The 13,422-nt window shown below is 43.9% G+C and overlaps 1 non-coding gene and 1 pseudogene across 1 annotated transcript; both read right to left on the bottom strand.

The window, feature by feature from the left end:
- Positions 1-246: 246 nt before the first annotated feature.
- Positions 247-9,585, bottom strand: LOC117069836 (annotated as a pseudogene).
- LOC117069881 lies at positions 864-975 on the bottom strand. The gene has a single exon (XR_004431704.1). It is a non-coding gene; the product is annotated as a U6 spliceosomal RNA (small nuclear RNA).
- Positions 9,586-13,422: the final 3,837 nt, after the last annotated feature.

The raw sequence follows: 13,422 nt of genomic DNA, 5'->3' as shown, positions 1-13,422 counted from the left end.
TTTTGTTTTTTGTTTTTTTCTCTCATTAAGTCATTGTTTTAATGGGCCTCAAAATTCTGTGACAGATGTTTTGGTCAAGTTTCCATTAAAAAGTACTGATTTTAAAAACTAATAACTTAAACCTGCGACATGTGGAAAAAAAAAAAAAAGCAGTGGTCCACAAAACATTCTCCTTTCTTTCTGAGGGATTTATGGTGCATTGTTATCATTAACCATTTAACCATTATTTTAAATGGCCAATGGAAACAAACAGTTCTGAGACCGTTCTTCCACCACAGATTAGGATTGGGGTGGCAGGTATTAGGGATAATATTCATTTGGCCCTCTGAGCTTTCTGGGCAGACTTGGTGACCTTGACACCTCCAGCAGCCTTCTTGTTCATTGCTTTGATGACACCCTGACAACTGTCTGTCTCACATCACAAACAGCAAAATAACCCGAAGGAGGATAGTCTGAGATGCTCTCAACACACATGGGCTCATCAGGAACCATATCAACAATGGCAGCATCACCAGACTTCAAGCATTTAGGGCCATCTTCCAGCTTCTTACCAGAACAACGATCAGTCTTTTCCTTCAGCTCAGCAAACTTGCATGCAACGTGAGCTGTGTGACAATCCAGTATAGGGGCATAGCCTGCACTGATTTGGCCTGGGTGGCTCAGGATAATCACCTGAGCAGTGAAACTGGCTGTGTCCATGGGTGGATCATTTTTGCCGTCATCAGCAATGTTGCCACGACAAATATCTTTGACAGACACATTCTTGACATTGAGGCCCGCCTTGTCCCCAGGAAGAGCTTCACTCAGAGCTTCATGGTGCACTTCAACAGACTTTACTTCACTTGCAATGTTGATTGGAGGAAAAAAATATGGAATGCTTCATAAATTTGCGTGTCATCCTTGCGTTGGGGCCATGCTAATCTTCTCTGTATTGTTCCCATTTTAGTATATGTGCTGCCGAAGCCAGTGTAAAACTACTTCTTAAATAGACTCCCAACCAGTCCTAGAATTGTCAGCTTACTCCTTCACTCCATTCCCAGCAGTACCCGGTGCTGCTGATTGGCGTGACGTCCTGAGATTCTGAGGTGCAGGTTGTGTGGCCTCCTGGCTTCCCCACTGTTGGCTCACGATTAGGCTTCCTTGTATCTTCTGAGTGTGATTCAGTTTCCTAATTTCCCAGTTCTGGATTTTTGTTGCTGCTGGCTTCTCAGATTTCCTTGTCTTTGTGACTTTATGCTAGTTTTTGTACCTTTTTTTTGTGTGTGTGTGATTTTGGTGGGAGTACTGGAGGGAGTAGAGGTGTGGCAGTTTTAAAAACAAATTATTTGGCCAGGTGCAGTGGCTCATGCCCATAATTCCAGCACTTTGGGAGGCTGAGACCAGCAGATCACCTGAGGTCAGGAGTTCGAGACCAACCTGGCCAACATGGCGAAACTCTGTCTCTACTGAAAATACAAAAAAATTAGCCAGGTGTAGTGGCATGCGCCTGTAATTCCAGCTACTCTGGAGGTCGAGGCATGAGAATTGCTTGAACTCAGGAGGCAGAGGTTGCAGTGGGCCAAGATTGCGCCACTGCACCCCAGCCTGGGTGACAGAGCTAGACTCCTTCTGAAAAAAACAAAACCAAACTCCAAAAAACAAAACCAAAACAACAACACAAAACCCCAAATTCTTTGATTTTGCTTCCTTAAAGAGGCAGAGCTTAATTTCTCTTTCCTTGTGTGTAAGGCTGTACATAGTGTCTGGCCTCTAATGAGTGGAGTATGGCAGAAATGATGGTTTGTCACTTCTGAGATTAGGCCATAAAAGGACTGTGGCTTCCGTCTTGCACTTGTGTTCTTGTTCTGTCAGATCACTTACTTTGGAGAAAGCCAGCAGCCATCAGGCTGCTGTATGTGGGAAGGTCACAGGGTGAAGAACTGAAGCCTCCAGCCGATGACCAGCAAGAAACTGAGGCTGCCAACAACCAGATGAGTGAGCTTTGTGTTGGATTCTCCAGTCCCAGCTGAGCCTTGAAGATTCTTTAAGCTGAGGCAGTCCCAGATTTATGATAATCAGAAACTGTGGGATAATATTAACTGAGAGAGTAAATGTTGTTTCAAACTGCTAAGTTTGGGGTTAATTTATTACAAAGCCGTAGATAACTAACCTAAGAGATAAATCACAAACAGAGACTTTTATAAGGTGTTACTATGGCCTATGGTTATTTACCATTATGAATTTTTGAGAACTCAAATAAAGATATGAGCTTTAAAATATATATATTTATTATTTATTTATTTATTTATTTATTTCTAGGCCAGGCGCAGTGGCTCATGCCTGTAATCCCAGCACTTTGGGAGGCCGAGGCAGGTGGATCACCTGAGATCAGGAGTTCGAGACCAGTCTGGCCAACAAGGTGAAACCTCGTCTCTACTAAAAATACAGAAAAATAGCCGGGTGTGGTGGTAGGCAACTGTGATCTCAGCTACTTGGGAGGCTGAGGCAGGAGAATCGCTTGAACTCGGGAGGCAGCTGAGATTGCGTCACTGCACTCCAGCCTGGGGCAACAAGAGTGAAACTCCGTCTCAAAAAAAATTCAAAAAAAATTTCTTATTTTGAAATAATTTTAGATTTACAGAAAGGTTGCCAAGATAGTAGAGAGGATTTCCATATGTCCCTTACCCAATTTACACCATTGTTAACATCTTACATTATCATGTCACATTTATCAAAACAGAGAAACTGACTTTGGTTAGTTTCATTAACTAAACTATATAGTTCATTAATCTAACTCCAGATTTTATTTGGTTTTACCAGTTTTTCTATTCATATCTTCTTCCTGTTCCAATCCAGGGCGGTGCATTATATTTAGTTTTCACATCTCCCCAGTCTCCTGATCTGTGACCGTTTCTCAGTCTTGACTTGTTTTTCATGACCTTGACAGAGATCTGAACCCTACTGAAAGTATTTTTATTTGGTAGATTGTGTTTCTTTGACTGTGACCGTGCTAGGAAACTGAACCACAGAGATGCAGGCTTTATACGAGTTATAACACTTTTCCAATTTGACAATTAGTTTTACATTCATTTGCGCTATTGTTTGGTTGTCTGCCTTTCCCACTAGCTTGGAAGATCCATGAACGTAGGGGCCATGTTTGTTTTGGAAACAGAATGATGTCTAGCACTTAGTACTTGTTCCATAAATATATGTTAATGAATAAATGGATAGTTAATGATCTATGAGTATTTTTAATAAACCGGTGAGTTGCAGTGTTCCTCAGTGGACTTAGAATTTTGCCTTAATTATAGTAAGTTTTAAGCAAATAGTAACTATATGCCAGACCAACTGCCAAGTACTTGCTCTACAATAGCTAAATAAATGTGTACTGAATTCCATTACATAAAATGAGGATTACAAAATTCTTTCGGAGGGACAATGCTTCGTTTCCCCTAGATGGGGAAGTCTTACTGCTTAGGAATTATTTCTTTTTATTAAGGAATTTACTGCTACCTAGGAATTACTCCTTTTTATTAAGCCCAATGCATTTGGAGGAAAGAAAGCTGTTGGACTGGGCATAGCAGCTGTTCTCTGGGAAATAGCAGTGTGTAAATATAGCAGATCTGTGTGCCAAGGAGGGAAACGAGAAATTAAATCAGGGTTCTCAAGAGCAATGAATGTAGAGAAAAACATCACAAGTTAACAGCATGGGGGAAGCAAATATAAATTCCCAAGACCTACCTCTGCCTCTTTGAAACTTAATGCCTAAGTTCTGAAAACCTTACTCTAATTAAATACAACTTCACTTGAATTCAGTGCAAAACTTTCACCATCTCTTAACATTTGAATTTAAAAATTTTATGCGTTAGTATTACTACTCATATTACTATTGGCATTTTAATGAAAATGCTAAGTGCAAAACATTTGTTGGACTTTTTTTTATGGTGGGAAGAGGTGGAGAGGGTGATGGCACCATCTGGGAAGATGGTGGAGATGAATCTTAATGGAATTTGGGAAATGAGAAAAGCTGAGTTGGTGATGTCTATGTCGGACAACAGTGATGCATTCCAGTGGCAACTCAACCAACATTATTATTAAAGGCATTATGTGGTGGTTTATGTATTATTTAGAAATCATAATACGTTGGAATTGAACTTTTGGCACCTCTCCCAGATGAAATTCCCTGAGTGTTTATCTTATACAAGACACAGAAGGAATTCAATTTTGGGCCCATGTATTTGTCTAAATGCAACAAGTGGCAACTTGTGTGTTTTTTTTGTGTGTGTAGGGAAAAATAAAAATATGTTTCAGAATAAAATACAGAAAAAGTCATCAAAGTAAAAATTCAGGACTGAGACTCTGGAATATATTTTGCTGGTGGCAGCATAGCCTGATAAATCAGGGCTGTTTGTTTACTTTCTTTATAATTGATTTTCCATATTTTTCAGCAAGCCACAAAAAGTTCAGTTTAAAATATATCTGTTAGTATCTACAACCTTCTGTGGGAAGAAATTACTTGTGTCCATCTTTTAAATTATTTGCCCTCATGAAATTTTCATGGCCTTACCTCCAGATTGCTTTTCCAAAAAAGGGACTCATTCATTTATTCATCCATTGTTTATAAATGCCTTGCATTGGATCTGAAATATAGTGGCATTTTATTCATCTTTGTTAAATGAAGAAACGTCTGCATACATATAACATCATTCTGAACGTATTTCCTAAGGCGTGGCCGCTTGAGATGGCTAATTTCCTTTCATTATCTGTTCTCCCTTTCTTTGGTATTATAATAACAGAACTTCTAACTTGGTTCTGTCTTTAAAAGGCAGGGGCTTGCCCTTCCTTTCCACCTTTACCCCTTATAAGGCATTGAGCCATTGTGGACAGCTGAAGGCAGTCCTCTGGAGATGGCAGAGCCACAGATGGGAGATGCTTTGATCCCTGCATAACACTGTGGAGCAGAGCCTCCCTCCAGTCCCACACTCTGCAGCTGTACCATTATGTGAGCGAGAAACAAACTTCCACCATGTTTAAGCCATTGTTATTTGGAGGTGCCTCTTACACAGCACCCAAGTTCATCTTTTAGCCGTACAATTCTCAAGGCATTAGTTCTAGAAGGGGTGAGAAGAGTAGTCCTCCGGTAACCAGAATATGGAAAATTCCATGAGAAAGTCCAATAAATGCTCTGAGGGTGTGGAGGAGGGAGAGTTCACATTCATTTGAGGAACAAATTACAATTGCATTAGAAACTACAACATCTGAATTTTGAGAGCAGCATTACTCTAGAGTCTGAAGGGCATGGATATTATTATTCATGGAATCCTAACTGTCTAGCTTATTTTGTCTGTCTGTCTGTCACAGCATTGCTTGTAGGCTTATGAATAAGACACAGTCCAGAGAGTCTCAGGGGGTCAGTGTGGACTCAGTCCCCACCAGAACACAGAGGTTGTGTGAGCTTTCTCTGAGTAAATGAATTATGATCCTCACAAATTATTAATATCAAGGTGGGTCAAGAATGTGGGCTTTGGAGTCAGATACAGTTTCACATTCTACCTCTACCACTCACCAGCTGTGAGACTGAGCAGAATATTGAAGTAGTTGAGATTTGGCCTGCTTGAGTTCAAATCTCTTTTCCACCACTTAGGAACTATGTGACCAAGGCAATTTGTTTAACCTCTCTATGACCTGATTTCCTCGTGCGTAAAATGTAGATAATAAAAATACCTTCTTCACAGAGTTGTTGGGATGATTAAGTGCAAACTCCTTATAGTATTAAGTTATGAAGACGTGTTTAATACTTAGTATGTGCCCGGCAATCATGTGTGCACATACACACATTTATATTTTTATTTCATATTTGTAAACAGAATAGTTAATACTTAGTATTACCTGTTGTTGTTCTTAATGACCTAACTTCCTGGCATCTCAGTTTACTCATGTATAAAACAGAGGTGATGGTATCTGAATGACTCTTTGTCCTCATTTGTAAAATAATATCCACTCTCAGAGTTGTAAGATTATGTCTATAAAGCACATACACAATTCCTGGTACCTAGCAGGGTCAATAAATTACACAACTTTTGAAGTAGATCTCTACAAAAATGTCCTTACATTAAGGGAGGAGACCACCCCTCATATTGTCTTATGCCCAATTTCTGCCTCCAGAGAAAGAAGAAGTAAAAACTAAAAGGCAGAAATGGAATCCATAGGCAGACAGTCCAGCACCTCGCCGTGGTAGTTAAAGATCAACCCTTGACCTAGCTGCTTGTGTTATCTATAGATTTCAGACATTGTGTGGAAAAGCATCATAAAAATCCCTGTCCTATTCTGTTCCATTCTGATTACCGGTGCGTGCAGCCCCCAGTCACTACCCCTGCTTGCTCAGTCAGTCACACGACCCTCTCACGCAGACCCCCTTAGAGTTGTGAGCCCTTAAAAGGGACAGGAATTGCTCACTCAGGGAGCTCGATTTTTGGAGATGTGAGTCTGCCGATGCACCCAGCTGAATAAAGCCTTTTCCTTTCACAGCTCGGTGTCTGAGGGGTTTTTGTCTGTGGCTTGTCCTGCTACAACATATTTCCTATGTCATTTTTATTTATTCATTTATTTTGAGACATGGTCTCACTCTGTTGCCCAGGTTGGAGTACAATAGTGTGATTGTAGTTCACTGTAGCCTTGAACTCCAGGGCTCGAAGGACCCTCTCGAGTAGCTGGGACTACAGGCGTGTACCACCATACCCAGCTAATTTTTGTATTATTATTATTTTTTTTTTGTAGAGATGGGATCTTGCTGTGTTGCCTGGGCTGGTCTTGAAATCCTGGCCTCAAGCTGTTACTGGTGGAGGGTCTTGACTGTGAGTCCTCCAGATTCTTGGCGTTTTGAATAAAGAATTGGACAAAAATATAGAATTGGGCCGGGCACGGTGGCTCAAGCCTGTAATCCCAGCACTTTGGGAGGCCGAGACGGGCGGATCACGAGGTCAGGAGATCGAGACCATCCTGGCTAACACGGTGAAACCCCATCTCTACTAAAAAATACAAAAAAAAAAAAAAAAAACTAGCCGGGCGAGGTGGCGGGCGCCTGTAGTCCCAGCTACTCGGGAGGCTGAGGCAGGAGAATGGCGTGAACCTGGGAGGCGGAGCTTGCAGTGAGATGAGATCTGACCACTGCACTCCAGCCCGGGCAACAGAGCGAGACTCCGTCTCAAAAAAAAAAAAAAAAAAAAGAATTGGACAAAAATAAATGCACAAAGCAATGAAAGAATGAAGCAACAGAAGCACAAATTTATTGAAACAAAAGTGCACTCCACAGAGTGGGAGCGGACTTGTGTAAGCGCCTCAAGAGTGCTGGTTACAGAGTTTTCTGGGGTTTAAATGCCCTCTAGAGGTTTCCCATTTGTTACTTGGTTAACACCTATGTAAATGAAGTAGTGGCCTGCAACCAGTTTGATTAGTTGTGGAAGGTGACCAATCAGAGGCTGAAGTGAAATTACAAAGTTACACATAAAGACTTGGCCTGTAACCAGTCTGACTGGTTGCAGGAGGGGACCAATCAGAGATACTTTCATTTTTCATCTGCAAGGCAGAAAAGTGGGGCGTGGGTTTGCAAAGAGTAGCCTTTGATCCTTTTGTTACTTGGGTGTGGAGAGATGGAGTTTTCATTTTGATTCCATTCTAGGAATTCAGCACAAATTGGCTATAGGTTCCCTGCCTCCAGACCCTATTCTCCTGCCTCAAAGCTGTCTTCCTGAACTGGCCTCTCAAAGTGCTGGGATTATAGGCGTGAGCTACTACACCTGGCTTCTATGTTATTTTAAGGGAAATAAAGAGTTATGTGCAGTTTTGTTAAACGCAGTCTTGCAGGGGGATGGGCATATGTAAAATGCTACGTATTCAGCCTAACGCCCTGCTGCATTAGCTGTCTTTTTAAGGATGCTGTGAAAAAGATATGGAGAATTACAGCTGGTGCTGGGGAGAGGAAATAGGAACAGCTACCATTTATTGGGGCCACCTACGCAGTTCACCAAAGCCCTTGAAAATGCCTGTGTTCCTTCTGACAGTCAAGAAAAGTGGGGTTCAGAGAAGGTCACACACCTGTCCTTGGGGAGTTAGTGCACACCTTCCCTGGGAGTCCTCTTCTGGCTTAAATGCCAGTCATAGGGCCAGGAGCCACGCTGAGCTTGGAATATCTTCCCCAGGACCTCCTGCTCCTGCCTCTCACAGTCCGAGAAGGTGCTCACCCAAAGACCTTGGAACCCATGGCAGCCCCTCCAGACCTCTGCCCATCTGGTCATTTCTCAACCCTTTGGGGAAAAAATACCCCCCTCCCTCCTCAGCGAGAATGGGAGAACTCCTGCCACGGTGTCTCCCAGTGTGGGAGCACCTGCCCAGGCTTGTGTGTCATTGTGAGCGTGGAGATGGCAGCAGGGGGCCAGAGTCACCCGCACATCCAGGAGGCTTCAGAAGCACTGACCCACAGTGGGTCTGCCTGAGAGGTAAGGGGTTAAAGAAGAGGAGAAACAGCAGGACGAGTGCTGGAGGCTGGTGCCTGGGAGGCTGGGAGAAGCCTCCTGGGGTTAATTCTGTGAGTTTTGTCAAGAAGGGGCTGGAAAGGGGAGCTGGAGGCTTCCTTCCCCTGAGAGAGTGCAGGCTGAAGAGGTGGACCTCGAGGAACGGGGCCAGGGCCCTGCCCAGCCGGAACAAGGAAGGGGGTGACTCAGATCTGGTCCTTTTTGCTCCTGCCAGGACAGTGACTGCTGCTGGGCCTAACTCTCGTCATGGTTACCTTGTCACATTCCAAATCACAGCCAGGCTGTGTTCTGCCTGCAGGGTGAAAAAACCAGTGAGGTCCCAAGAGAGCCAGAAAACAGATTAGGGCCCTGCACACTGAATGGCGGACAGCAATGGCATGTCATAAGGTCCCAGGTACTCCAGACTGTGGGGTGGCACCAGCAAGACCTTGTTGGTTGCTTTGGGTGACTTCACAACTGATGAGGCAGAGGCAAGATGGGACCCTCAGAGCCCACCCCTCAGGGGCTGTCACCTATGGCAGGGCCTTGGGTGCTTCCAGTGGCAAGGGGAGGATACTTTCTCATCCGTTCTCTCTAGAGTGGTACACATTTCTATAGACTTGGGTGTACAAGGAATGTAATTTTCTGTTTTCTATTATTTAATTTCTGATCTCTAGCCTTCATTTGTGTGATACAGGAAAATGCGATCTGGTTACTAACATTTGAAATAAAATCAGTGACTTCAATCATATTCATCTTGAAGGCCAGGCACTCTAGGGGTGGCTGCTGAGCTGGGGCAGAGCTTTCACAAATGCCACTGCGGCAGCCTTCCTGGCTCTCCTGTGGTCTTGGTCCTACCTCAGCCTCCTACCCTGGTTATGTCACTGGGTCCTCACTGGCACTGTCTGTGGTGTCTGTGGTCCTCCACAGACAACTCAATGGCCCCTAAATGCCAGACCCTTGCCTACTGTTCTGCATTCTCCCCTTCCTGGATGCTAGGTGTGGGGAAGGCATGGGTGTGGGGAAGCTTCGGTTCTTTTCCTTGCCTTTCTGGGTCTTTGGAAGGCTTGTGACCGGCTGCGAGCCCCCACTCCATTCTAACAACCCTTGCTGCCATCTCTGTGTTGTTATTTCCTGGCCTTTGTGATGCAAGGGACAAAGTTGAAGCTGCCCTTGCCCAGGCTGGGAGAAGATGGAGGGCTCAGCTCAAGTAGGCAGACAGGCAAATTATCTGTTCCTCTGCCTTTTGTTCTGTTCCAGCCCTCAGTGGATTGAATGGTGCCCACCCACACTGGGGAGGGCCATCTGCTTTCCTCAGTCTACCCATTCAAATGCTCATCTCTTCCAGAAACAGCCTGACAGACACACCCAGAATAACATTGAACCAAATACCTGAGCACCCTATGGGCCACTCTAGTTGACACAATGATTACACCCCAGTAAGAGGTTTCGTGAGTGAGGGTAGCACATCATTCAGCCACATTATCTAGAGTTCAGGTAATTTGCCACACACTCTTTACCCAGAATATGCTCTAGAAAAAGACATTTGAGGCCGGGCGCGGTGGCTCAAGCCTGTAATCCCAGCACTTTGGGAGGCCGAGACGGGCGGATCACGAGGTCAGGAGATCGAGACCATCCTGGCGAACACGGTGAAACCCCGTCTCTACTAAAAATACAAAAAAACTAGCCGGGCGAGGCGGCGGGCGCCTGTAGTCCCAGCTACTCGGGAGGCTGAGGCGGGAGAATGGCGTAAACCCGGGAGGCGGAGCTTGCAGTGAGCTGAGATCCGGCCACTGCACTCCAGTCGGGGAGACAGAGCGAGACCCCGCCTCAAAAAAAAAAAAAAAAGAAAAAGACATTTGAAGTTCCCCTCAGCCCAGACTGGAAAATATCATAAAATAGGACTTCTTTGGGGGCTTTGTACTTTACCTCAATGTTCTTTTTTTTTTTTTTTTTGAGACAGAGCCTTGCTCTGTCACCCAGGCTAGAGTCCAGTGGTACGATCTTGGCTCACTGCAACCTCTGCCTTCAGGGCTCGAGTGATTCTCCTGTCTCAGCCTCCCGAGTAGCTGGGACTACAGGCGTCTGCCATCACACCTGGCTAATTTTTGTATTTTTAGTAGAGACGGAGTTTTACCATGTTGGCCAGGCCAGTCTTGAACTCCTGACCTCAGGTGATCTGCCCAAGCTGGCCTCCCTTAGGGTTGGGATTATAGGCGTGAGCCACCATGCCTGGCCTACCTAAATGTTCTGCAGTCATCTTCACCAGGACCTTTGCTTTGAGTCTCAGTTCTTCTGAACATTGTGGGTGTGGACAATTGGGGCAAAAAGGGGGCTTGATAAACGTGACATTTAGGAACCAGCTTCCTTTAGGGATTACTCCTGAGCACGTCTTAATGCTGGGATTCTGTTTGACATGTTGTCACTGGCCATGTCAACAGATGCTATCATGACAGGGAGATGTGAGAGACGAAATACTGTAGTGGGGAATGGGATATGGAAATCAGGGTGGGGAAGGCGAATAGGAACTTTCTGTTTCAGTTAAATATAGGAGTTAGAGGATGAGGGTGAGAGATGATTTAAGATACAAGATTTATCTTAAAATTTTTCATTAATGTTTATTATTTTTTCCCAGATTATGAAAGTAGAAAATTTGGAGGATACAATTACAAAGAAGAAAATAATTACCTCGTAGTTCTATTACACAGAAATAAGCTTTTTAATGCAGAAATATATCTCTATGTCTAACATGTATTTTATAAGAATATTTTATATTGACTACTTTATAATAATCTATTTTAAGAGTTTTTATAACCATGAAAGCAATCCCTGCTTGCTTAAGAACACTCAAGCAGAGCAGACTGTGTAAACAAACTGTCATTCTCTGGGAGAGTTAGTGTTGACATTTGGTGTGTATCCTTCCGGAGATTTTCCTCACACATGTACCTTCTGCAAATTGCTTTTTTTTTTAACAATTAACTATCCTTTCCCACAACCACCAGGCCATAGGTTTCCAATATCTTCTTTTCATTCCCTGTGCTGGTGCCTACTCTGGTGAGTTAATGAGCTCATAATGTTAAACAGGTCAAGGCCACTGGTTCATTCCCCAAGTAGTGCCCTTTTGAGGCATAGTTCCTGACGGTAACTGTGGGGTGATTCCCAGGACAGGAGATGAGAGCAAAAGGCTCTCTCCCTTTCTGGGAGAGCAGACCAGAGGGAGGCAGGTCAGTTCCCTGTATCCTCCCCAAGTGCTGCCCCCATGCTCAGTTATTCCCACCTGATCACAGCCGTATCCCATGTGGTGGCTGTGGCTTGCTTAGCAGAGTGGTACCAGCATTTAAGTTGACTTTAAAGATGGGACACGCCTTGCATCTCAACATTTGTAGTTGCATGTACGCCTGTGTTCCAGACTTGAACAGCCTCTCAGGAACTCTGAAAGGTCATTTCTGAGGTGGCTTCTAATTTGTCTGAAAAGTTATAGTGGTGCCTGGAAGTAGGGAAGAGTCAGGCAATTTAATTGTCACCTTGTTTGCAAACATTACCTGCCTCCTAAGAGGGATGATGGTAAGTATTAACACTGGCTGGGCCACTAACAGAAGAACATGTGACCTCCCAGGGTGCTCCTACTTCTGTTACCAGCCGGGCTTGTTTCTCTCTCTGTCTCTCTCTCTCTCTCTCTCTCTCTCTCTCTGTTTCTCTCCCTTTCCTTTAATAAATCCTCGATGCCCATCAGGAGGTTCAATTTCAAATACTTGTAGGACTGGGAATGGTGACAGAACCAGTGGAGTAGGAACAGTGGAGCTCTCATGGGAGCAGTTCCACTGATTGCTGACATGCTGGAGGGTGGGCATCGTGTTGCCAGAAATTGGATTTTCAGTGTAATTGGAAGTCCACATTTTAATATGAAATCTCCCAATTTTAAATACAGGCAATTAAGTTAATTTTTCAAAACCCTATGCAGGCTGGGCACAGTGGCTCATGCCTGTAACCCCAGCATTTTGGGAGGCTGAGGCAGGCCAATCACTTGTGGTCAGGAGTTCGAGACCAGCCCAGCCAACATGGCTAAACCCCATCTTTACCAAAAATACAAAAGATAGCCAGGCATAGTGGTGCATATCTGTAATCCCAGCTACTCTGGAAGCGGAGGCATGAGGATCGCTTGAACCTGGGAGGCAGAGGTTGCAGTGAGCCGAGATCTCGCCACTGCACTCCAGCCTGGGTTACAGAGTGAGACTCCTTCTAAACAAACAAAACCAAAAACCCTATGCAGGTGGAAAAACCCGTGTATCTGTGGGCTGTATTTGGTGTCTGCAGCAGTGTAGGTAAGGGCAATATTCCAGTGGCCCATCAGGTTACGTTGTTTTTTCGTAGACGTTTTTTATCTGTCTCTGAAATCCCAAAGTCCTTATTTTGCCTGTATCTTGTGATTTATGAGGCAATCAGATGAGTTCTTATATATTAAACTTCCTTCAGTTTCCCCTCTAACAGGACGGATGGATCGACTTAAAAACCCTTAAAACAAAAAGGGGACTATTCCTCTGGATATATTTTTAACATATGCTAATGGGATTTTGGTTTAAGGAATGAATTCTGCAGTCTTGTAAAGAGAGGCTGAATGAAAATTAAATTTATTATGGAAATATCAGTGGTTATATTTACTTTCCTAACATGAATTCAAGCCTAAATTGATTTGTGTGTTATGATATCATTTATCTCTTTGAACAGAGTAAAATGGTAGTTTAAATTATAAAACTAAGAGGTGGTGGAGTACCTTTCTTCAGGATTAGAGTCTACTGTTCCTTCTTTGTGAAATGAAAGATGATGATTGCAGAGAACAGGATCAGATCAGATGTTCGCCCTACACTCCCCCCGCCCCTACACACATATAAAATACTCATCTTTCTCCCGCTTCCTTAGTACCTTCTAAAACTAC

The sequence above is a fragment of the Trachypithecus francoisi genome, unplaced genomic scaffold, assembly GCF_009764315.1.
Source record: "Trachypithecus francoisi isolate TF-2019V2 unplaced genomic scaffold, Tfra_2.0 Contig01579, whole genome shotgun sequence".
NCBI classification, from domain to species: Eukaryota; Metazoa; Chordata; class Mammalia; order Primates; family Cercopithecidae; genus Trachypithecus; species Trachypithecus francoisi.
Note: the sequence above shows the minus strand (reverse complement) of the source record. Positions and strands in the feature narration are given on the sequence as shown.